The following is a 24,867-nucleotide window of genomic DNA, read 5'->3' as shown; positions in this document are numbered from 1 at the left end:
AAGCATCTTAACCAATAAAAGAGGTCTTAAGGTCCAAAATTGTTAGGAGTACGGACAAGAACTTTTAAGAGGCTTAAGAGTTTTTTTAGCAGTGGAGAAAATTGACAAAACATGAGGAGGGCAAGGAAATATTTTGCACACAATGCGTGGCAGTGAGTTAATAAGATGCCACACGTGAGAATGTACAGGGATAATTTTATTAGAGACATACATCTAACATCTCCGACATAGTGCAGAAATGCCACAATGCAGGAAATGGAAGTAATCACTTATTACATTAACATATTTGGCAACTGGAAACTCTTTCAGAACCTTAATGTGTTGCTGTTCATTTCCTATCAAATACATTAAATACAACATTAACATTGTGGTAAATAAAAAAAATAAAATAAATATATATATATATATATATATATGTCTGTGTGTGGTAAAAGAGGAATAATTACACCTATAATTTCAAAGTGAAGGCTAGTAGACCCTACACTTAAAAGTGCTCCTTTATTTCCTTCTTGGACAACCAATTACAGTCTTCAAAAGGATGTGTCATAGCTAGCAACAGGGTCAACCCCGCCTCCACACTAAGATAAAAGTTTTTGTCTTTTCTTCACTCAGAGTTGCTCTTAGATTGGTCCATTAATATTGTGAAATGCATCAAGTGTTATATGTCTATAGATTTTATTTTAGGCAATTCGTGTTGATTTGAGAAGGCTATTGATCAAACATGCTCAACTCATTACCGCTGGCCGCTTGGTCGTTACTTTAAAAAAACAAAAGCTTGAATTTAACAAACATAAAATGTTCCAAACATATTTCTACATTAACTTAATAAAGAAACTAAACGGAATCTAGCAACTTTGCCATTAAAATCCAAATCTTAATGGCTGCAAAACGGGCTCTGTTCTAATAAGTTGTCGGACAAGGTAGGGCTCGGGCCTGAGCGTCTTGGGCCAAGGCAGGGCCCATGCAATTCATTCCCTAGTTTCAATTAAAGGTACCCCCTCAGGTCGACCGGCCCCCAATCGGCCCATATGCACCTGCATACACTGCATACCCAGACGCTATGCCCCTGTCCGAAAGTAAGTTTTAATTTGAGTAACTTGTATATCTGTGTTGCTTGAACTGCAAAGTTCAGTTTCTCAAACACCTTAATTATTCCTTTAATGTGAAAGGGCACATACTATGCTTTTTTTTTTTTTAGATATTTTAGCATCATAACTCATTCTTCAGTGTCACATGATCCTTCAGAAATCATTTTAATATGCTGATTTGGTGCTCAATTTTTATTAATTATTATTTGTTCTCATTTATTAACCCTCTGGGGTCTGAGTGTGTTTTGGGGCCCTGAAAAAGTTTTGACATGCCCTGACATTTGTGCTTTTTTCAGTATCTTTAAAACATGTTAATGGCTAAAGTCTGATTGCATTGTAATCAGCACAAATTGGGCTACAATAATATGTAAGCAACATGAATGTACATGTTTGTGTTTTTGAGAAAACAATGTTTATGCGTGGTTAGTTTAAACCAAGAAATACACATTTGTTCACAAGACTTTTGAGAACTGGATGTGGATGTGGTAGGCTAGAGTTTTTTGTACAAAATGATGTAAAAAATCATCTCGTTCACTCATTAAGAGAAAACATATTATTATTATATTTATTATTATTACAAATATATCGATGTAAATGTTCTAAAAAAATGTTTTGTGATCGAAAGCAAATATTGAAGAGAGTGGCAATAGCTCATGAATATCGCAAACATCCCGTCGGTTTCATATGGATTACTTTATATATATATAATATTTGTTTTTTGATAAAACTTACTAAGTTTAGAAGTATACATATCAGCCTTTCTCTAGAAACATCTCTCATGTCTCTGTGACGTGTATTCGCTGAGTTTCAGTTCATTTTAATGACGCATTTCTGAATGAAGATCACAGAGACCAAAGAAGGTTATCAGAGGGTTAATAATGGTTCGTATTATTATCAATGCTAAAAACTGTTTTTGGCGTGAAAACTGACCATTTTTTTTCAGGATTTCTCTTTCCATTCTTTGATGAATGGAAAGTTCAATGAACAGCATTTATTTTGAATACTAATCTTTTGTAACATTATAAAGTCTGTCACTGCAGCTTTACTTTTTTGATGAATACAAATATTCATTTCTTACTTTTTTTTTTTTTTAATATTACTTAACCCCGACCTCCCACTTCAAATAAGCATAGAGCAGCAAAAAATGAACAAGGAAATAATAGACCAAGATGCTTTGGAGGGTGAACTTGACCTTCAGCCTCCTCTTCCTGTTCAAAACACCTCTTCAAAAGTGGGTGCCAGCAGTTTTTCAGGAAGAAAGTAAACCTCCTCAGTCGACTTGCATTTGGGTCTGCAACGCCCACTTTTCGTGACCCAGTCAGTTCCCAACAGAAAAAGCAAGTCTTGTCCAAGAATGGATTATGGACCAGGCCCATTGGGCCAGTGCCTTTCTACCAGAGGCCTCGAACATGCCACTACAGATGTAAAATTGACATAGAAACGTACAGTGCTTGAATGTGTGCCACTGACTGTTGGCACAGAATGAAATGAACAAAGTAATGAGAAAATCTTTTCCTGGCACCTTGTCAGCAGTCTTTTTAACATCTTATTGCGGCTATGATGTTTCATACTATTGTGGTGTGTTGTTGTGTTTTGCAGTATGCACATGAGTTTATAACTTCAACTTAATTTCTTTTAATTGCAACTGTGACTCCAAGTGGGACTCCAATAACTAGTCTCACAGGGCTGCAGTACATCCATTGAAAAAAGTAGTGCATTTATTTGTGACCCTGGACCACAAAACCAGTCACAAGGGTAAATTTTTTAAATTGAGGTTTATACATTATCTGAAAGCTGAATAAATAAGCTTCCCATTGATGTATGATTCGATGTATGGCCAAGATACAACTATTTGAAAATCTGGAATCTGAGGGTGCTACAAAAATCTAATTATTGAGAAAATCGCCTTTAAATTTGTCCAAATGAAGTTCTTAGCAATGCATATTACTAACCAACTGTTTTGATATATTTATGGTAGGAAATGTAGAAAATATCTTCATGGAACACAATCTTCATTTAATATCCTATTAATTTTTGGCATTAAAGAAAAATCGATAATTATGACCCATACAATGTGTTTTTGGCTATTGCTACAAATATAATTGTGCTACTTAAGACTGTTAAGTTACTTAAGTACAGAATGTGCACTTGTAGCATACAGTATTTTAATTATTAAAAGTATATATATATATATATATATATATATATATACTGTATATATATATGTGACCCTGGACCACAAAACCAGTCATAAGGTTAAATTTTACATAACTGAGATGTATACATCATATGAAAGCTATATATATATATATAAGAAAGCGATAAATAAGCTTTCTTTTGATATATGGTTTGTTAGGATAGGACAATATTTGGCCGAGATACATCTATTTGAAAATCTGGAATCTGAAGGTGCAAAAAAATCAAAATACTGAGAAAATCACCTTTAAAGTTCTCCAAATTAAGTTCTTAACAATGCATATTACTAATCAAAAATTACATTTTGATATATTTATAGTAGGAATTTTACAAAAAATCTTCATGGAACATGATCTTTACTTAATTTCCTAATGATTTTTGGCATAAAAGAAAAATCAGTAATTTTGACCCATACAATGTATTTTTGGCTATTGCTACAAATATACCCCAGCAACTTAAGACTGGTTTTGTGGTCCAGGGTCACATATTACAAAAATAAAAGAAAAATGCCACTTAAGTGTACTTTCTCAACACTTAAGCACACTTTGTAATAATTTTAAATTAAAAGTTTTAAGTGTATTAATGTGTAAATCATTGTTTGTAAAAAGTACACTGTATTTTAATGTTGACTAACTAAACCACATGTACTTAAAATTTAAACTGTAGTGTAATTAAATTATATTTCAAGTTAATTTTAAATGAACCAAATTGCAACTTCTTCATTATAAATATGTAATTATGAATATATTTAAACATGACATACAAGTTTTGATAGAAACTACATTAAAGTATATTTTAGTTCTCTATAAATGCTTGTCAGTATTTTCGTCAGTACACTTTAACCGTATTTCAAAGACTTACATGTTAAGATGTACTTAAGACTTAAGTCCTATACTTAAGTGGTTAAAAAAAAAACAATTTTAAAGTTAATCTGTATTTCATTTAATTGCAATGTTAGCAAGTTTGCATATAAGTATACTCTTTGAAAGTATATTATTTCCAAAATAATACTAAAGTGTATTTCTTTTTCACAATGGTTGGTCTCTCCAAACATTGTTTTCTCATTAAATTTGAGTTGTGAATACAATTTAATGTAGACTCTTGGCCTAAGATTAGACCACATGGATAGCCCAGTTAGCTGTTTGTTATTAAGGTAAATGACTTAAATAACTAAGACCTATACAATAGTAGGGGGATGACTTTAGTAAGCTTGCCCGGAGACTGTTTGCTGACTTTGAGGAATTGTTGGTTAGTTTAGGTCACTATTTAATTTGTTTCTTGTACTGCAAGGTATCAGGGGTCCACACAATCCATTGACTGAGTCTGTGTCCTTCCTCTGGGCTACATCCTAATAACCCATGGCACCGCAGACCCTGCCAGGGACTGGTGCTAGAGACTCACCAGTGTCTGTAGTTTGTGGCTTATTAAACCGCTGTGCTTGTGGAACCCCAGTGTGGGAGACAATAGGAAGAAATCTAAACCAACTAATCAGCCAAATAGAATTTCCCTTTGTTATTTGGTCCTTATTTATCTGAACTGAGAACTAAAGCATTGTGTGTGGGTGGTTAATATAGTTGCTTTATTCTCTCTAATTGTACGATGCTGCAATTTTCACTGTCCCTTTTCCTGCCTGATTCAGAAAATTGTTCATTAGTGTGTTCACTGCGTTTCTTTCCGGAAAAGCATTCATTGTTTGTCTTTCAAACAGCCGTATCTCATGATCATTGATTTGGTTCCTGTTTTATTTAATAGCAGTTCCGGACTCACAGTGACTAAATCAATATTTGCTTAAGTTGTTATGGGCTTACTACAATTATCCTTATAGGAGCTGCTTAATTACTGTCTTACACACTTATAATGAGATCTGTTTCTAAGGGAGGATTCTCTCTTCAGATCAAAGCCTATAATGAGTCAACAGCTATATCCCTAATGAACTAAAAAGACAAAGCATTGTGCTTAATGGAAGTGCTTAACATATGAGGGGGTTTATTTGACTTTGGTGGCAAATTTCAAAAGCTTGCGTTTGAAATAGTTACTCAGACTCAATGTTTACACAAGTTGCCAGATTGATGAAATGCAACAGGAATGAACGCAATAGAAAATGCTAATCTTTAGACTGTAAATTGATGTGTTTTAATATGCCTCTGATCGTAGAGATTTTTAAATGGATGCTTAGACTTTTTAGATCGGGTAGAATCTGCGATCTCTGATCAGTTGGTTTGCTTGCGTCTGTGGCTGTTTTCGTCAAACAGCCATGGAAATCGAAATATTATTGGGTTTTTGCTTAGAACAAGCTAAATAATCTGCCAATGAGGTAAGCAAAAAAAATCTTATTTCAAACAGAAAACAAGATTATTTTTCTTACCCCTTTGGCAGATTATTTAGCTTGTTTCAAGCAAAAATGCACTTAATTTTGCAAATACTTTTTACTTGTCTAGAAAATCCTTCTTGATTTCAGAATGTTTAGATATTTTGGCTAGAAACAAGACAAAAAATCAGTAAGAAAAGCATTTTTGCAGTGTACTGAAGTGTTCATCTGATGCACACTTCAGAATCTGGAAGGAGTAAGTAATCTTTTTGCCTACTGCTTTATAAATACTGTAAGTAGTGTTATTCGCCTACTATATACAGTGGGGAAGTATGCGCTTTTGGATGCACGCAGCCTACAACTCTTCTGAGGTAGGCATGTTAAATGGTGTGAAAAACATATAATTGAGGCTTTTTCCACATATACGCATTTTTCAATGTGCAGTTAAAGTCAAAAATGTGAATTATTTTTCCAAAATAAGAGGGATCATACAAAATGCAAGTTATTTTTTATTTAGTACTGACCTGAATAAGATATTTCACATAAAAGACATTTAGTCCACAAGAGAAAATAATTGTTGAATTCATAATAAATTACCCCGTTCAAAAGTTTACATACACTTGATTCTTAATACTGTGTTCTTTCTTACCTGAATATAGTTGTAATAGTTGTTCATAAGTCTCTTGTTTGTCCTGAATATTTAAATTGCCCACTGTTTTTCAGTTTTCTTTCAGTTTTTTAGCATTTTTGTGTATTTGAACCATTTCCAACAATAACTGTATGATTCTGAGATCCATCTTTTCACACTGAGGACAACTGAGGGACTCAGCAACTATTACAAATGCTCACTGATGCTCCAGAAAGAAAAACCATGCCTTAAGAGCCAGGGGTGTAAACTTTTAAACAGAATGAATGATTTTTCAATATCATATATATTTTTTTCATTTAGTACTGCACTCCAGGAGCTACAGAAGATACTTATATGTTTCCCAGAAGACAAAATAAGTTCACCCTGATCTTCACATTCAAAAAGTTTTCACCCCCCTTGGCATTTAATGCATCATGTTTCCTTCTGGAGCATCAGTGAGTGTTTGAACCTTCTGTAATAGTTGCATATGAGTTCCTCAGTTGTCCTCAGTGTAAAAAAATGATCATTTAGTCATTGTTGGAAAGTACACAAAATACACAAAATGCTGAAAAAACACCAAATTTGTGGGATTTTTCTGAAGAACAACAAGCAGTTTAACTGCAGGACAAACAAGGGACTCTGTCTATGAACAACTGTCACTAAAAAACACAGCTGTGGATCATTCAGGTAACAACACAGTATTAAGAATCAAGTGTATGTAAACTTTTGAATGGGGTCATTTTTATAAATTCAACTATTATTTTCTCTTATTCAGGTCAGTACTAAATAAAAAATAACTTGCATTTTGTATGATCCCTCTTATTTTGGTAAAAAAAATAAAAATAAAAGTACAATTTGCAGATTCTGCAAGGTGTATGTAAACTTTTGACTTGTAATGGTAAACAGTAGCTAATCTGGACATGACACATGGAAACAAACCTTGTGGAAGCACAAGCCTGCTTGCATGACACACTAAAGCAAACATTATTGGTTCTTACATGTCTCGTAATCACATTTGAGCTTCTTTTTAGCAAATTTGATGTTCTCTATGCATGCGCGTTGATCAATGTTTATAAAAGTGTTCATATAAAGCAATCATGCCTCATCAGTATTTGGATTAAACCGATTCATATGGACTGTTACTTGTCTTTTTGTAGTCTTTAATGTATGAAAGTTTTTTAATGGATGGACCTAAAGCCTGAGATATTAAAATGTCTGGTCCCACTCTAAATTAGGTAGCCTTAAATACTATATACTTACATCAAAAAATTATATGGTTGAGTTAAATGCAAGTACTACATATAGTCAAGGTCACCTAATATAAAGTTGGACTAAATATCTTTACTTGTGTTCTGAAGATGAACTAAAATCTGATGGATTTGGAACAACATGAGGTTGAGTAAATGATGACAAAATGTTAAATTTTGGGTGAACTGTTGGTTTAAGATAGCACCACTGTAGTATATGGAATTTGCTGAAGGATGCTTGAAGTTCTCCTGGGGTCGTACACCTACGCTGCGTGGGTTTCCTGATCAGGCTGAGAGGGTGTGTTACTCATCATCACACAACAGGTGATCACTAAAGTTAAAAACAGGATGGATGTGATCATGCTAGTGGGATGGTGTGGGCTTTGTTTGTTTTTTCCATCTTCTTTCGGTAAAAAGTAAAATTTGTATCTCTGAATCAGCCTGCAAATTTGAGAAATTAGGGAATTCAATTCTGCAGTGGCTAATTCAAGTATCTGCTGTGGGTTTGTTCATGCTTGCTCCATACACTGAAAAAAAAAAATTAGAGACAATTCTCACTCATCAAATTAATCATAAAAATTAAAAATGAAATTTAGAAAAAATTAAAAAATACTGTGTTGTTACCTGAATGATCAGAAGAAAAAAAAATCCTTCATGTCTAACAAATGCTTTGTTTTTTCAGCATTTTTGTGTATTTAAACCCTTTCCAACAATGATTTTGAGATCCATCTTTTCACACTGAGGAGAACTGAGGGTTACAGAAGGTTCAAACACTCACTGATGCTTCAGAAGGAAACAATGCATTAAGAGCCGGGGGGATGAAAAGTTTGGAATTTGAAGATCAGGGTAAATTTAACTTATATTGTCTTCTGGGAAACATGTAAGTATCTTCTGTAGCTTCTGAAGGGCAGTACTAAATGAAAAAAAAAAAAAGATATTTCGGCAAAATAATAAAAATGTACATATCTTTATTCTGTTCAAAAGTTTACATCCCCAGCTCTTAATACATGGTTTTTCTTTCTGGAGTATCAGTGAGTTGTCCTCAATGTGAAAAGATAAAACTCAATTTGTGGGACCTGAAGGATTATTCTGTTCATTCAGTTTAATTGTTCAGGATTAATTGTTCACTAAACAAAAACAAAACAAAACAAACAACAAAAAACCCCACAGTATTAAGAATCAAGTGATATATCTTATTATATGTGAAATATCTTAATCAGGTCAGTACTAAATAAAAAATAACATGCATTTTGTATGATCCCTCTTAGTTTGGGTAAAATAATTAACATTTTGCAGATTCTGCAAGGTGTATGTAAACTTTTGACTTCAACCTGTATAACTGCCATTCAATACAACTGAGGTTATACAGTAATACTGTACATTCTTCAACAACAACTATGCTTCGCAATCAATTTTACTTGATAAACCAGCCTGGTCTCAGTGTGTATACATAGTATTTGTATTCATACATAACATCTACAAGTACAAAAACTTACTTTATGTATTTTTTTAGATGCTTAAATGTAATGTTCCATAAGGATGTACTTTATGCATTTACTTTTCACAATTTAGCGAACATGTTTGTCCAACATGATCTCATTAGTATTAATTTGTATTTTACATAATGTTCGTTTCTACCACTCATACATTACTTATGTTTGCATAGACACTAAAAAGTGCAATATTGATATATTGACAGCTAAATTGTAAATCATTTATGAATGAACAATTTTACAATCGTATAAATATACTGTAATGGAGTCCTATGTGATTTTCCAAAAACACTTCCTACATATTTGGCTATTTAAAAAGGAAATTGTGCAGTGAATGGGTGCCATCAGAATGAGAGTCCAAACAGCTGATAAAAACATCACAATAATCTACACACTCCAATCCATCAATTATCATTTTATGAAGTGAAAAGCTGTGTGTTTGTAAGAAACAAATCCATTACTAAGATGATTCTAACTTCTGGCCAGAATACAAGTCTACATAATCCATCATAATGGTCTCTCCATTGAATTATGAGAGAAATATGCACAGATCAATTATTGTGTAAGTGTTAACAGTCCCAAATAGTCCCAGTTCCAAAGTCATATGGATTTGTTTCTTACAAACATGCAGCTTTTCTCAAGAGGTTAATTGATGGATTGGAGTGGTGTGGATTACTTGTGGATTTTTGTGATGTGTTTATCATCTGTTTTGGGCTCTGTTTCTGATGGCACCCATTCACTGCAGTGAACTATTTCTTTAACAAATGATAACATTTGCATACATTGTGATTGCAGAGTTGGTGAAGCATGCATTAATTATTTAATCTTATATAATCTTATGTAGCAATAAAGACTCTTTCTTGCTCTTATATAAATGCTTTTGGAAATCTTTTTCTCCTGATATTCCTATAACCACAGCCGCATTGACAGATACACGTGGCTTTGGGGGGATATCCATCCCACTGCTTTTTTCTGATAATGGTAGTGAAAATAAGAGGATATTGATTTCATTTTGCCTGCTTAATGCATCCTCTTGGTGGGCAGAGAAAATGGCAGAGTGAGAGTATTTACAAAATGGCTCTTGCCTGAAATGCACAGTCTTTCACATGTGTTAAATCTGCATCAGATAATATCTAAAACAAAAGTAACCACTGTAACCTAATCAGATACTAATTAAGAAGAGTTTAAAATTTTGTGTCTGAGTGTGTGCAATGCATGCTTTTTCTACAAGCCAGTAATTGTGTTTGGTAGAATGACTCACTCACAGGTCAAAAAACAATTAACTCAGCTCAACATGCTCGGCTTATTAGTGGTGCATGTATTAGTGCAGTTGTTTGTATGAGTTGTCAGAGCCAGTGTGACTTTGGCAAGCAGCGTCATGACTAATTTCACTTTGTTGCTGGTCTATAGCTCCCTGCAGGTTGTCCTTTTGGGCTTTTATTAAAAGCAGGATTAGCCCTTTTTACAGAAGCTTGTCTCTGCAGAGACACTGGACAGTGGTGGCAGTCTGACTGGCCTCATCAGATTCTGCTGGAGATGTGCTGATGTGATCTCTCTGAGGAGCTGTGAAAAGATTGCTGAGGAAAATAAAACAGACCATTTTCTACTAGTGTACTGACCTGAGAGGGAGAGAGCGAGAAAAGAGCTTGTTTTTCATAATTGTTCAGCTTTTTAGAGCCATTTGTGCATCTGTGGACACAGAAATGGATGTTGGCCAGCTATACAGCTAAAATATATTTTTAACTATATTTTTAACTATATTTTGAAATACACAAAACAAATCGCCAAAAATATATTTAATAAAATATATTTGGCCTTATGTATATATTAATGCATTTAAAAATATTTTAAATATATATACAAAAAATCTAATTCAAAATATATTTACATAATTAATTCTACCAATATATTTTGACCATTTTTTTTGTATATTTTTGGAAATATATTTTAAATGTCTAAATCTATTTTAAAGCATTTATTTTGCTCTCTGTATAGTTCAGTCCAAAAGGCATTTACATGTCACATTAAAAGAAAAAAAAAATAGTTGTCTATAACATGGTAATTAAGATGCTTTATAACAGCTTGGACTATTTGGAATGGTATAGAACTTTGGATTGTCCCATAGACTGTGACAGTTTGCAAAGGGAATAATTTGCCACTTTTTCTTCAAATGTAAATACAAGCTGAGAAATATTTTTTTCCACAATGATGCCTCTTGTACATCTTTTGGGAGAAGCCTGTGGCATTTCCGGTCAAAAACAAATCTTGCTGGTTGAATATAAGTCAGAATTTGCCAGGGGTATAAATAATTTTGGGGCTTGACTGTATGGGCTTATATGCCTGATTTACACTATACTATGAAACCAATTGCTAAATGAGATTAAGTATGCAAGTAACTGCAATAAGTAAATGGAATAGGACTAAACAATATGGATGCACCTCTTGTGACCCAGTTTCACGGAGGCCTATGAGTAAGCTGAATGCTTTTGGGAAGCTGAGAATGCACTATTTTTTACTCATTTGCAAAGCATTTGGCAGTGAGGGAACAAGTCACAGTTGTCGGAACAGCTTGCCTTGCAATCACGGATGTGTGAATGTTTAGCATGTCAGGCATCATTGTATTATACATATAAATCATGCTGATGGATTCAGCACATCAGAAAATTCATTTGGAGTGCTGGGAAGGCAGGGACGGATCAGGAGCATGAATATGATTTTATATTTTATTTTAGATTTGTATTCTTAAAACGAAGTGAACAGGTGTAACTTGATGACTGTATGAGGAAAAATGAACAAATTTCAGATCAGGGTTATTATTGTTAACTAAAACTAAAACCAGCCATTTGTTTTGGTTTTGTCCAATAATCTCATGATTCTGGAGCAAGGCCTAAAAGAGATTAGAGAACATATTTGGATATACTATACTACTGTAGATCTGGTATGCAATAACTTGACACGTGCACATTATTAAGTTATTAGAAGTTGCTATTCATTGCCCGAAGATGTATCTAACTTAATTGGATTATAGACAAACCACCAACGATACACCGGTGGTTTCAAGAGATTTACAGTATAATTTAATTATAAATAATTAGTGCATCACTTAAAGACAATGTGGATCATTTTTGATGTATGTGGTCTCTTTTTTTGCCATTCTGCCATACTCAAGTAAAAAAACTTTAGAGCTCAGCCAGGCAGAAAAAATTATTTTCACATTTATTGCTGCTGTTTTTTTTTTTTTTTTAACTTTTTTATTTATGTAATTTTTATTTATTTTTTATGTCATTCCTGTTAAAAACCAATCAATATTTGGTTTAAAAAGCTAAAACCATTTAAAAAATCTCATTTTTGTTTAATTTAAGTTGAAGTACTAAAATAACTAAAACTAAACAAACTAAACGCAATCTAAAACTTAATAGTGATTAAAAAATAAATGTATATTTAAAAAGCAAGTTAAATGACCAAACACAAAACAAATAATTAAAACTTTTAACTAAAATTAAAATGTAAATAAAAAATATATAAATAAAATCTAATTCACAATATTACCTCAAACTATAGTAGTATATCAGTGATGCTAAAATAACAGATTTAGAGCTCGAGGAACTTATTTATTTATTTATTTTCTCAGATTTAATGTTGTTGTTATGTATGCACACAATATAGGGATTTTTGGATTTATGTAATTTTGATTTATTTTTTTATGTCATTCCTATTAAAAACCAATAAATATTTAGTTAAAAAAGTGTTAAATTTTTTTTGTTTAATGTAAATTGAAGTACTAAAATAACTAAATAAACTAAAATTAATCTAAAACTTAATAATAATTAAATAAATCTATATTTAAAAAGCAAATGAAATTACCAAACACATAACAAATAATTAAAACGTTAACTAAAATTAAAATGTAAACAGAAAATATACGAATAAAATCTAATTCACAATATTACCTTGTGAATTTATTAACTACAGTAGTATAGTAGTATATCAGTGATGCTAAAATAACACTGATGCAGATAATCTCTGTGGCTATGTTTTAATTATGGGATGGTTAGTGTTGTGGTTGCTTAGCAACATGTAAGTAAAATTTCAGCTATGGACTTGAAAAATACCACTTATGCCCCTCTTCTCATGAAGAACAAATTTGGCTCTTTGACCCATACTTACCATGTTTTGGATTTTCTGCTTTTTGGGTTTTTGATAAAATGTGTAAAAATCCTTTTCAAACTGATTTGCATAACATTTGCATGCATGCTCACTGAAGCAGCAATTGGATGTAGGCTATATTACTAAATTGCAAATTAATTAAAGGACAAACAGCAGAAGAGAATGAAATTTGAATCTGAGATTAGAAATATGTCTCTACTTGTTCTTCAGGGCATATTTGAGTTTCGAGATTGAAATGTGAAAATGAGTGACATTTGGAGACCAAATGTTGCTCACCCATTTAAATAACAGATTGTCATCAAATTCTATACTTATCTGCCAATCTTACACACACTTGATGTTTCAATAACCCACCTGCCAAGTTTTTAGTCAGTGTCAGTAAATGAAGCTTTAAATGTCATATCTTGAAAATACTCTTTTAGAATTCCTTTAACTGCTTATAGGGGCAAAAAGAAACATGATAGCTCAACTTCATGCAGTTATGTCTCTAGTTTATGTCTCCATTAATCTATCAGTTCACCAAAAAATAAAAAAAAGCTTTCATTTACTGACTTTCATTTGGTTTCAAACCCATATTACCTTTCTTCTTTTTTTTCTTGAGAATACACAGACGGTAAATGTTTGAGAGCTACAGTGAAACTTGAGAGTCACGGCTTCAGAAAACTTGGTAATATAGACTAATGTGCAGATTTTTCCTAGAGATATGGAGTTATTTGCAAGACTTTCATATGAACATAGTGTACAGTTGTTTTGCAATGTTTGGGTCATTCTACAAGATGCCTTGTGTTTTGTCTACTGTTTTTTTTTTAATCATAAGAATGCCTTTTGCCCTGTCTCTACACATGTATTTGCTTGCTACAGATGCAAATGCATATATGCAACCCTGCACCACAAAACCAGTCATAAGGGTCATCATCTTAAGGGTCATAAGGGTTCATCATCTTAAAGCTGAATAAATAAACTTTTATTTGAAAATCTGGAATCTGAGGGTGCAAAAAAATGAAATATTGAGAAAATCGCCTTTAAAGTTGTCCAAATAAAGTTCTTAGCAATGCATATTACTAATCAAAATTAAAGCTTTGATATCTTTATAGTAGGAAATGCACAAAATATCTTGATAAAACATGATCTTATCTTAATATCCTAATGATTTTTGGCATGAAAGAAAAATCAATAATTTTGACCTATACAATGTAATGTTTGCTATTGCTACAAATATACCAGTGCTACTTAAGACTGGTTTTGTTGTCCCGACTCACATATGTATATGCAATGCATATTTTCATTAGTATGTGGGGGGGGGGGGGGGGGGGGGGGGGGTAGGGGGGTGTATTCTTTCAGTTTTATTTCACATAATGCATTTTTAAAAACACTCAAAGCCATCTCCTTAGGCTGTGCATACCTAATGAATAAAAACTTTGTCATAGAGACATAATTCTTTCCATTATTCAAGAAGTGGAAATTTGAAAGTATAGGAAAAGGTGCCAATTTCATAGTTCATTTTAAATATATTTTTGTATTCATGTAAATACGATTTTCCCACCATTATCAAAGTTGTAAAAAGCTCTCCTTTAAGTTGTTGATGCATTTAAAATATATTTACAGACTTTGGCAATCTTATTTGCCCGCTGGGCTTCGATGGGTTTAATTGTGCCTGAAATGGCTGGAAATCAAGAGTTGAAGAAGGATAAGAGCTGTAATATTTGTCTCTGTGTTGTCTTCTCATGGGTGTATCTCAGTAATCACTCCTTTCTTCACTATGTTAAACAAATTATCACAGCTAAATAGCTCCCCCTTAACTTTGGCTAAGATGTCATTATGGAGATGGCGATTACATCATGTTAGAGATTAGTGCGTGTCTCTCTTCGTGGATCAGCTTGAAGGAACATTCTCTATAGCTGCCACAGCATGATGTCTTCAGGCAACCAAACATGTTAATGTGAGGAGAATCAGCTGAGCCGCACATGGGTCCAGAGTTATGTCCAATTGGAGGAAACCAAGCAGGATGATTTTTTCAGACAGATTGCATTGATAATCCATATGGTTAAGAATCACAAGCTCTGTTGTAAGGATTGGCAGTGAGTATGGTTTATTTGGTGAGGTTTCATTTATAATAGCTGTTTTTTTTTTTTGAATCAAAAACTCACACTCCATACCATAATGACAAAGCAAAAAAAGAAAAAAAAATGAATTGTCACATCTTCATAAATTAAAAAAAATGGAAATAAGTACATTGCATAAGTATTCATACCCTTAACTCAGTACTTAGCTGAAGCACCTACAGCCTCAAGTCTTTTTAGAATGATGCAACAAGATCTGTACATCAATGATTGGCAATTATCTGCCATTCTGCACCTCACCTCTTCCCCTCTTAAGCTCTGTCAGCTTGGATGGGGTCTGGCAGACATTTTCAGGTTTCTCCAGAAATGTTTGATTGGGTTCAAGCCCAGGCTGTGGCTGGGACACTCAAGGACATTCACATTCAAGAGTTGTCTATAAGCCACTCTTGCCAGCTCTAGGAAGAGTGGTTGTTTCAAAGTTCTTCCATTAAGGGAAGCATTGCCAGCTGTTAGTCCTTTTATTAAAGGGGTCATCGGATGCCCATTTCCCACAAGTTCATATGATGCTTTAGGGTCCTAATGGGAAGTCTATATTATACTTTGGTTAAAAATTCTCAATAGTAATGTTAAAAAATCCCCACCCTTTTACCTTGTCAAAATCAGCTCTGCAAAAGATCAACTCATTTTATTGCATGGTCCCTTTAAATGCATATGAGCTCTGCTCGCCCTGCCCCTCTCAGCCGTGGGATTATGTTTACTTTAGCCACGTTTAGCTGCATTTAGCTGCGTTTGGCTGCGTTTAGCTGCAAAATCTGCCAACAAGCACATTATTAAGAAAGGCCATTTGCAAAGATGCATAAAAAACCCTTATACTCACTTCTGCTGTGGGTGAAGCTGCATCAGGAACGATTCACACGAACATAAACGCATATGTATATCGTTTAAAAATGATAGTAACGTTATCCTCTGCATCTTCAGCAGCTCAGATGTCAGGAGTAAATGATGACTGCTATGGTCATTATTACATCCAACAACAGAACACCTCAATCGCTCAATCAGATACATTCTTGTCTTCCTCTGCACCTGAGTCACACAATGGCGATCGGAGTTGGACTGTTTCAGCTCAGTGAGGGCGGCTCTAAGGTAAGGCGCTCATGTCAATCAACTATCGTGGGAGTGGCCTCTGTTTGTGTGCCGTCACAATGACAAGAAGCTGAGAATTACCTGATTTTAAAAAGGGAATTTACTTTCCACTTTTTTATCATTGTATGGTGGTTGTGTACACAAACTGCCAACACACATTAATATTCAAACAACATGTAAAAGTGAGTTTTGCATCCGATGACCCCTTTAAGATGTGTGTGCTTTTCCAAGTCATGCCCATTCAATTGTATGTGCCACAGGTTAACTTCCCTCGAAGTGTAGTAACATCTACAAGCAATATGGATGCTCCTGAGCTAAATTTCAACTCTCCCAGATATGAAGACTTATGCAATGGAATCATTTAAAGGGTTACTCTACCCCAAAATGAACATTTTGTCATTAATCACGTCATGTCGTTCCAAACCCGTAAAAGCTTTGTTTGTCTTCGGAACACAATTTAAGATATTTTGGATAAAAACCGGGAGCTTTTTGACTGTCCCATTTACTGCCAAGTAAATAACACTGTCACTGCATATTTATATACATACATGTTTCTATCTTTTAGTTATTTTTTTCAAATAGGTCTATTTAGTTTTTATAAAGTTTTTTGATTTCCTTTTTTTATTTTTTTATTTTGTTGTTATTGTAGTACTTAAACTAAATGAAACGATTAAGATAAATATTGCTTTAGAAACTTGTTTTTAAATATTTTGTTTTAGTTACTTTATATGGTAACTTTGAAGCCATTACATGTAATGCATTTTAAACTTATTTTTTAATGCATTATTATGGATTATAATGCATCTTGTAATGCATGATCTTAGTATTTCTATTGTTATACATTTAGAAAGTATATTTCGTTAAAACACATGACAAACAACCAATATTAGAAGAAGGAATAAACAAACATTATATAGGATTTTTACTTTGGTTGCAATATTTCTGAAAATATGTAATGCATAATGATATACATTATGAATACCTTAATAATGCATTGTACATAAAGATTAAACATTTACACACACACATAAAATTCTCGTAAAAGTGTTGTTGGACCCTGGTTTACAGAGGATAATTTATTTGATTAAACGTAGGCTATAACCTAAACACAAATCCATCTTTCTATCAGTGTGTCCTTCTTTAGGCCTATAAAACTTTTAAAAATCAAAATTTTTGACAAGACTTTGTTAAGCATTTAAAGTTTGTCTTTCTTTTCTAGTTAAAAATTATTCATAAGGACTTTAATTGAATTTTAATGAAATACATTCATACATTCATATTCAGGTCACAATTCTTCATCCTGTTTGCTTTCTCATTTCAAATTCAACTGAGATTCAGCAACTGAATTGGGTTTTAAATAGTGTTTTTTCAATTTCGTTCCAAATGAGGAACAACCTTGCGGTGAATAAAAGTTTTGTGCACTTAGTTTAGGGGATTATTGCACTAGCTTTGTCCATTAATTCTATTTGCTTAAAGGAACACTCCACTTTTTTTGGAAATAGGCTCATTCTCCAACTCCCCCCCCGAGTTAATAAGATGATTTTTACCGTTTTGAAATCCATTCAGCCGTTCTCCTGTTCTGGCGATATCACTTTTAGCATAGCTTAGCATAGATCATTGAATCCTATTAGACCAATAGCATCACGTTCAAAAATGACCAACGAGTTTCCATATTTGTTGTATTTAAAACTTGACTCTTCTGTAGTTATATCGTGTACTAAGACCGGTGGAAATGCAAAGCTGCGAGTTTCTAGGCTGATAAGATTAGGAACTACACTCCCATTCCGGCGTAATAGTCAAGGAAGTTTGCTGCCGTAATATGGCCGAAGCAGGCGGAGTATTATCAGAAATGAGTTCCCAGCTAGTTTGCACATGTGCTGCGTGGTATTACTGCTCCTGCTTCAGCCTTATTATGGCAGCAAACTTCCTTGACTATTACGCCGGAATGGAAGTGTAGTTCCTAATCTTATCAGCCTACAAAATTGAAGCTTTGCATTTCCACTGGTCTTAGTATATAACTACATAAGAGTCAAGGTTTAAATAGGACAAATATCGAAACTCGTTGGTCATTTTTGAACGCGATGCTATTGGTCTAATAGGATTCAATGATCTATGCTAAGCTATGCTAAAAGTGATATCGCCAGAACAGGAGAACGGCTGAATGGATTTCAAAATGGTAAAACTCAACTTATTAACTCGGGGGGAGTTGGAGAATGAGCCTATTTCCAAAAAAAGTGGAGTGTTCCTTTAAAGATACTCCGCAGACTTGGCTCAACTGCGATTTATTCAAATCACGCCTCGGCTTTTAAACAAGTGAAGGTGGCATTGGCCGGCCTTAGTTTGCTTCTGGTGACAGCTATCAAAATGGTGCTACCTCATCTAGCTTTCATTAGCAAGTGAAAGACAAGCTCTGTGCCTGTGGTTATCATGTTTATCATGTCTCAGCTCTCTGCTGCACGCCTCTGTGCTTCTGACCTCATGATACCCTTCCTCTCTCCGTCACACGGCTATGAGTTGTCGCCTGTTGAGTGATCAGCTGTGTGGATCTGCTGTCCTGCTGCGTCTGTGCCTCCCCCTCTCCCTCTGGAGTCTCTTTCATCCCTCCAACACTCTCCATATATATGATGATCTTACACACACCTCTGCCCTCAGTAGTACACCATGTTCACCCTAGTGCCGTATTGATATTCGAACCTTGTTATGCTGATGGGGTATTTGTTGATGCTAAGCCTTGTGTGTGATTATGTGGAAGGGTTTTGATGAATAAAATATTTGAGAAAGGACCTACGAGTTGCACATACAGGGTTCAGACAAAATAACACCCATATTTGTAGGGGTTAAAGGTGTAGTTCACCCAGAAATGAAAATAACTTTTTAGCTTCCAGCATCCTTCAATATATTTTTTTGTTTGTGATCAGCAGAAGAAAGAAACTTACACAAGTTTGAAACAATAAAAGGGTGAGTAAATGACAGAATTCTCATTTTTGGGTGAACTACACTCTTCACAAAATAAGTGTGCTTTAAAAGGTTCTTCAATCAATGCCATAGAAGAACCATGTTTGGTTCCACAAAGAACCATTCAGTCAAAGGTTCTTTAAAGAACCACCTCTTTCTTATATTTTTATAATCTGAAGAACCTTCTTTCGCCACAAAGAACCTTTTGTGAAACAGAAAGGTTCTTCAGACGTTGAAGGTTCTTTATGGAACCATTTAGACAAAAAAAGGTTCTTCTATGGCATCATGAAGCACCTTTATTTTTTAAGAGTGTATACCTTCAATACAATTTGTTTAGGCTACAATGAAAAAACAAACATTTTAAAACAACAAAAGGGTGAGTAAATGACAGAATTCTAATTTTTGGGTGAACTAAACTCTTAAAAATAAATGTGCTTTAAAAGGTTCTTTACACCGTTGCCATAGAATAACTATTTTTGGTTCCACAAAGAACCATTCAGTCAAAGATTCTTCAAAGAACCATCTTTTTCTTACCTTTTTATAATCTGAAGAACCTTCTTTTGCCATAAAGAACCTTTTGTGAAACAGAAAGGTTCTTCAGATGTTGAAGGTTCTTCATGGAACCATTTAGACAACAAAGAATTTTCTATGGCATCGTGAAGCACCTTTATTTTTAAGAGTGTATACCTTTAATACAATTTGTTTAGGCTACAATGAAAAAAAACAAAAACATTTTGAAACAATAAAATGGTGAGTAAATGACAGAATTCTCATTTTTTGGGTGAACTACACTCTTAAAAATAAATGTGCTTTAAAGGAACACTCCACTTTTTTTGGAAATAGGCTCATTCTCCAACTCCCCCCGAGTTAATAAGTTGATTTTTACCGTTTTGAAATCCATTCAGCCGTTCTCCTGTTCTGGTGATATCACTTTTAGTATAGCTTAGCATAAATCATTGAATCCTATTAGACCAGTAGCATCGCGTTCAAAAATGAACAACGAGTTTCGATATTTGTCCTATTTAAAACTTGACTCTTCTGTAGTTATATCGTGTACTAAGACCAGCGGAAATGTAAAGCTGCGGTTTTCTAGGCCGATAAGATTAGGAACTACACTCCCATTCCGGCGTAATAGTCAAGGAAGTTTGCTGCCGTAACATGGCCGAAGCGGGCGCAGTAATATCACACAGCACATGTGCAAATGTTTACTTCCGTCAACATATCCAACGTGACCAACTGCATGCACAGGCAGCGTTCCTCGCCATGGAGACATTTGTGAGAGACGATTTAGAAGATATTTACTTGGGTGCAGATCCTGAACCGTATCAGTTTGAACCAGAATTCACTGAAGCTGAGGTTTTGGAACGAGGACTTGGATGCAATGGTGCATCCTGCAGTAGTAGATTTTTTTTCCGGTTTGACAAAATAAACTGGAAAAAACGTCACACGCCGAGTGGACCTAATGGCCAGCTGTCGCAAGAGTAAGTTATTCCTGCAACCACTACAATATATAATATAAAGATTTTGAATGCAAACTGTCAGTTTGCAGTTTCAGGCTTATATTCATGATGTACACTTTTACTCAAAACTCACTTTAAAACACCACCGTCTGTTCGCAATAACTTTCTTTTGCAATCACACATGGAATTTGGTCATAGCAAATACTAAGCCAACTGTTCGCCCAAACCTAGTTGTCAGGGATTGCATTTCCCAGGTAACGTTAGCCAACAATAGCCATTAGTCATGTTACACTTACATGCGATGCTCCTCGTTGTCCTGTCTGTAACGTTACTGAAGATTGTTGGGATCGCCGTGTCCTTTAGACGCCATGCTGTAGTACCGGTAAAACTATCCAAATAGTCATCTGGTTCAAAATGCTCGGAGCAAACACGCCATTTCTTGATCGTTTCTAACGGTGTTTTGAGATCCATGTTCAGAGCAGCCAGCCATTGATTCATTAGTCGGAATTGCTTTTTTTTCGTGGGAATTCTATGAAACATGGTAGTAGAGTAAGTCTTCGACTTACTATCACAGCCCCTTAGAATGCACATAACCATAGCTAATCACACACAGGTAAATCCAGCCACTAACAATTTACCTGCTGCAGCTCTGACAGCTGCAACAACCGGAATTACACAAACTTAGCACCGGTCACATTGGAAGTTACCTAGCTGGGATCTAATTTCAGGCGCTGTGTGATATTAATGCGCCTGCTTCGGCCATGTTACGGCAGCAAACTTTCTTGACTATTACGCCGGAATGGGAGTGTAGTTCCTAATCTTATCGGCCTAGAAAACCGCAGCTTTACAGTTCCGCTGGTCTTAGTACACGATATAACTACAGAAGAGTCAAGTGTTAAATAGGACAAATATCGAAACTCGTTGTTCATTTTTGAACGCGATGCTACTGGTCTAATAGGATTCAATGATCTATGCTAAGCTATGCTAAAAGTGATGTCACCAGAACAGGAGAACGGCTGAATGGATTTCAAAACGGTAAAAATCAACTTATTAACTCGGGGGGGGAGTTGGAGAATGAGCCTATTTCCAAAAAAAGTGGAGTGTTCCTTTAAAAGGTTCTTCAATCGATGCCATAGAAGAGCCATTTTTGGTTCCACCTTTAATACAATTTGTTTAGGCTACTATGAAAAAACAAACATTGCGATTTTCTTTTATTTATTATTTTGTTGTCTATACTATACTGTCTCGGTTGTATATCAGTGTAGTATAAGTTTTGTTCAACAGTATAGCTGGGTTACTTCCTGATAAACTGGACTAAATATTATTAAGAAAGGAGAAGCCACTGGATATAATCGTTTTCGTATATAAAATAAATTACTTTTGCCTCAGAGCGAGCAGATGAAACACAGTAAATCCAGTCATTTCTGAGGTGGATGCTATACTGTTTGGGAACGCAGTCGTGTAAGACAGTTCTGGGAGGCAATTATACATAAATACTTTGACAACAGACTTTCCTCAGACATTTAGGAATGACCATAACAACATTTCAGATGCTGTGCAATGAGATCTTTCTAATGGTTCTGCCATCCCATAGTGCAAAGTCACATGACTTGTTTGATGTGCAAATGCGTTTCCATCTCCCATTATTCGCATTAACCATTTTTAAGTCAAAAACCTGTAGAAGCCCCACAATTACCTTTCATTAAAAGGCAATTGTGACTTTTTATCTCACAATTTTGACCTTTTTCTCACAATTCAGATTTTTTTCACGCAAATGCAAGTTTGTTTCTTGCAATTCTGACTTTTTTCTCGCAATTGTGAGTTAAATTGCAAGTCAAATTTTGGGGAAAAAAAAGACTGAAATTAGTTTATATCACAATTTTTATTATGATATAAACTAATATCTCTTTATTTAACAATTCCGACTCACAATTGCAAGAAGTAAAGTAAAAAAAGGTAATTGTGACGTTTTATCTCACAATTTTGACTTTTTTTTTTTTCAGAATTGCGTGATACAAACTCACAAGTCTGACTTTTTTCTCAGAATTGTGATATAAACTCGCAATTCTGACTTTCTTCTCAGAATTGTGAGGTATAAACATGCAATTCTGAGAAGATATCAGTCTTTTTCCACTCAAAATTGGACTTAATAGCTCCCAATTGTGAGAAAAAATGTCAGAATGGCAAGATACAAAATCTTTTTTTTTTTTACTTTACTTGCAATTGTGAGTTTATATAATGTAATTCTAAGGAAAAAAAGGTCAGAATTGTGAGATATAAACTCACAGTTCTGACTTTTTTTTCTCAGAATTACATTATATAAACTCACAATTGTGAGAAAATTGTATCATGCAATTCTAAAAAATAAAGTCTGAATTTTGAGATAAAAAGTTGCAATTACATTTTTATATTTTTCATTCAGTGGCAGAATTGGTCTTCTATAAAAAACCTCAAGTGAGCACTGTGACCTTGAAAACCCTGTTTCTACAAAAAACAACCAGAAAGAACTTTATACTGTGTTCCACAGAAATCTATAATTGATAAAAACATTTTAGATCAGTCTACTGGTTATGCCATCCCACCCCACATGACTTGTTTGATGCGCAAATGCATTTTTACCTCACAATTTAGATTTTTTTCCCCCTCAGAATTTTGAGATATAAACTCTCAATTGCGAGTTATAAAGTCAGAATTGCAACAAGTTAAACACCTATGTAAGTCAGTTTCTGCCACTGAATAAAAACAAATAAAGGTAGTTACTTTTTATTTCACAATTTTAACTTTTTACTCAAGTTTACATCTCGCAATTCAGAATTGCTTGATAGAAACGCACAATTCTGACTTTTTTTTTTTCTCACAATTAAGAGACATAAACTCACAACTCTGAGAACATAGTCTTTTTTTCCCCTCAAAATTTGACTTTTTAACTCGCAATTGTGGAAAAAATGAAAATGAAAAGTGAAATACAAAGTCATTTATGAGAAAAAATACTTGCAATTGTGAGTCAGAATTGTAAAAAAAAAGGACTTCCATAAAAAAACACCTCAAGTGAGTGTAAAAACTTTTTGCGAATTACGGGATTTTTTCCCTGTATTTTTGGTGTTTCCATCATTAGTTTCTGATATGATACTTCAAAATGTGCATAAAAACAGGGTGATGGAAACATAGCTAGTGTTTAGTTAAAGCCATGGGTGACTTGTTAGACTTCTAAAAAGGACAAATCATGAAAGTCTGTTGAGCAGGAGCATCTCTAACCTTAATAGCCCAATTATTTGATGTGTTAACAGCAACAGTTTTTATGATTATGGCTGTGAACACAAAGCATGGCTAGACTTTATCAGTAAAGGAGAATAGTAGGCAAAACTGAAAGTAAATGAAAAGGACGGTCAAACACTAATATTTAACCTCAATATTCATCTAGAAGACCCTGATTCCACAAAAACTATCCAGAGAGAACTTCACAAAGCCACCACTCCTCAGAAATCTGTAATTGATAAAAACATTTCAGATGTTGTGCAATAAGGTCAGTCTGCTGGTTATGCCTTCCCATAGCGCAAAGTCACGTGACTTGTTTGATGCGCAAATGCATTTTTATCTCACAATTGTGATTTTTTCTCTCACAATTGCGTGATACAAACTCACAATTGTGACTTTTTTCTCAGAATTGTGAGATATAAACTCGCAATTGCGAGTTATAAAGTCAGAATTGCAACAAGTCCAAAAACCTATGGAAGCCTGCTTCCACAACTGAATTAAAAATAAATAAAGATAATTGCAACTTTTTATTTATTTGTACTATTTTTCTTGCAATTGCAAGCTTATATCTCGCAGTTCTGACTTTTTTCTTAGAACTGTGTAATGCAAACTCGTAATTCTGACTTTATTTCTCACAATTGTAAGTTATTAAGTCACAATTGTGAGGTATAAACTCGCAATTCTGAGAAGTCTTTTTTTCCCTCAAAATTGGACTTTATAACTCACAATTGCAAGAAAAAGTGAGAATTGTAAGATACAAACTTGCAAATTTTTATCTTAAAATTCTGACTTTACTTTTTGCAATTGTGAGTTTATATCATGTAATTCTGAGAAAAAAGTCAGCATTTTGTGTTTGTGTCATGTAAT

The 24,867-nt window shown here is 34.1% G+C and overlaps 1 protein-coding gene across 1 annotated transcript in view; it reads left to right on the top strand.

Moving 5' to 3' along the window:
- The window catches only part of cpne7 (copine VII), a 94,785-nt gene that overhangs the window by 58,121 nt on the left and 11,797 nt on the right, over nucleotides 1–24,867 (top strand). The window lies entirely within an intron of this gene.

The sequence above is a fragment of the Garra rufa genome, chromosome 3 (assembly GCF_049309525.1).
Source record: "Garra rufa chromosome 3, GarRuf1.0, whole genome shotgun sequence".
Lineage (NCBI taxonomy): Eukaryota > Metazoa > Chordata > Actinopteri > Cypriniformes > Cyprinidae > Garra > Garra rufa.
The sequence above is the reverse complement of the archived record's forward strand: the minus strand, read 5'-3'. Positions and strand labels throughout refer to the sequence as shown.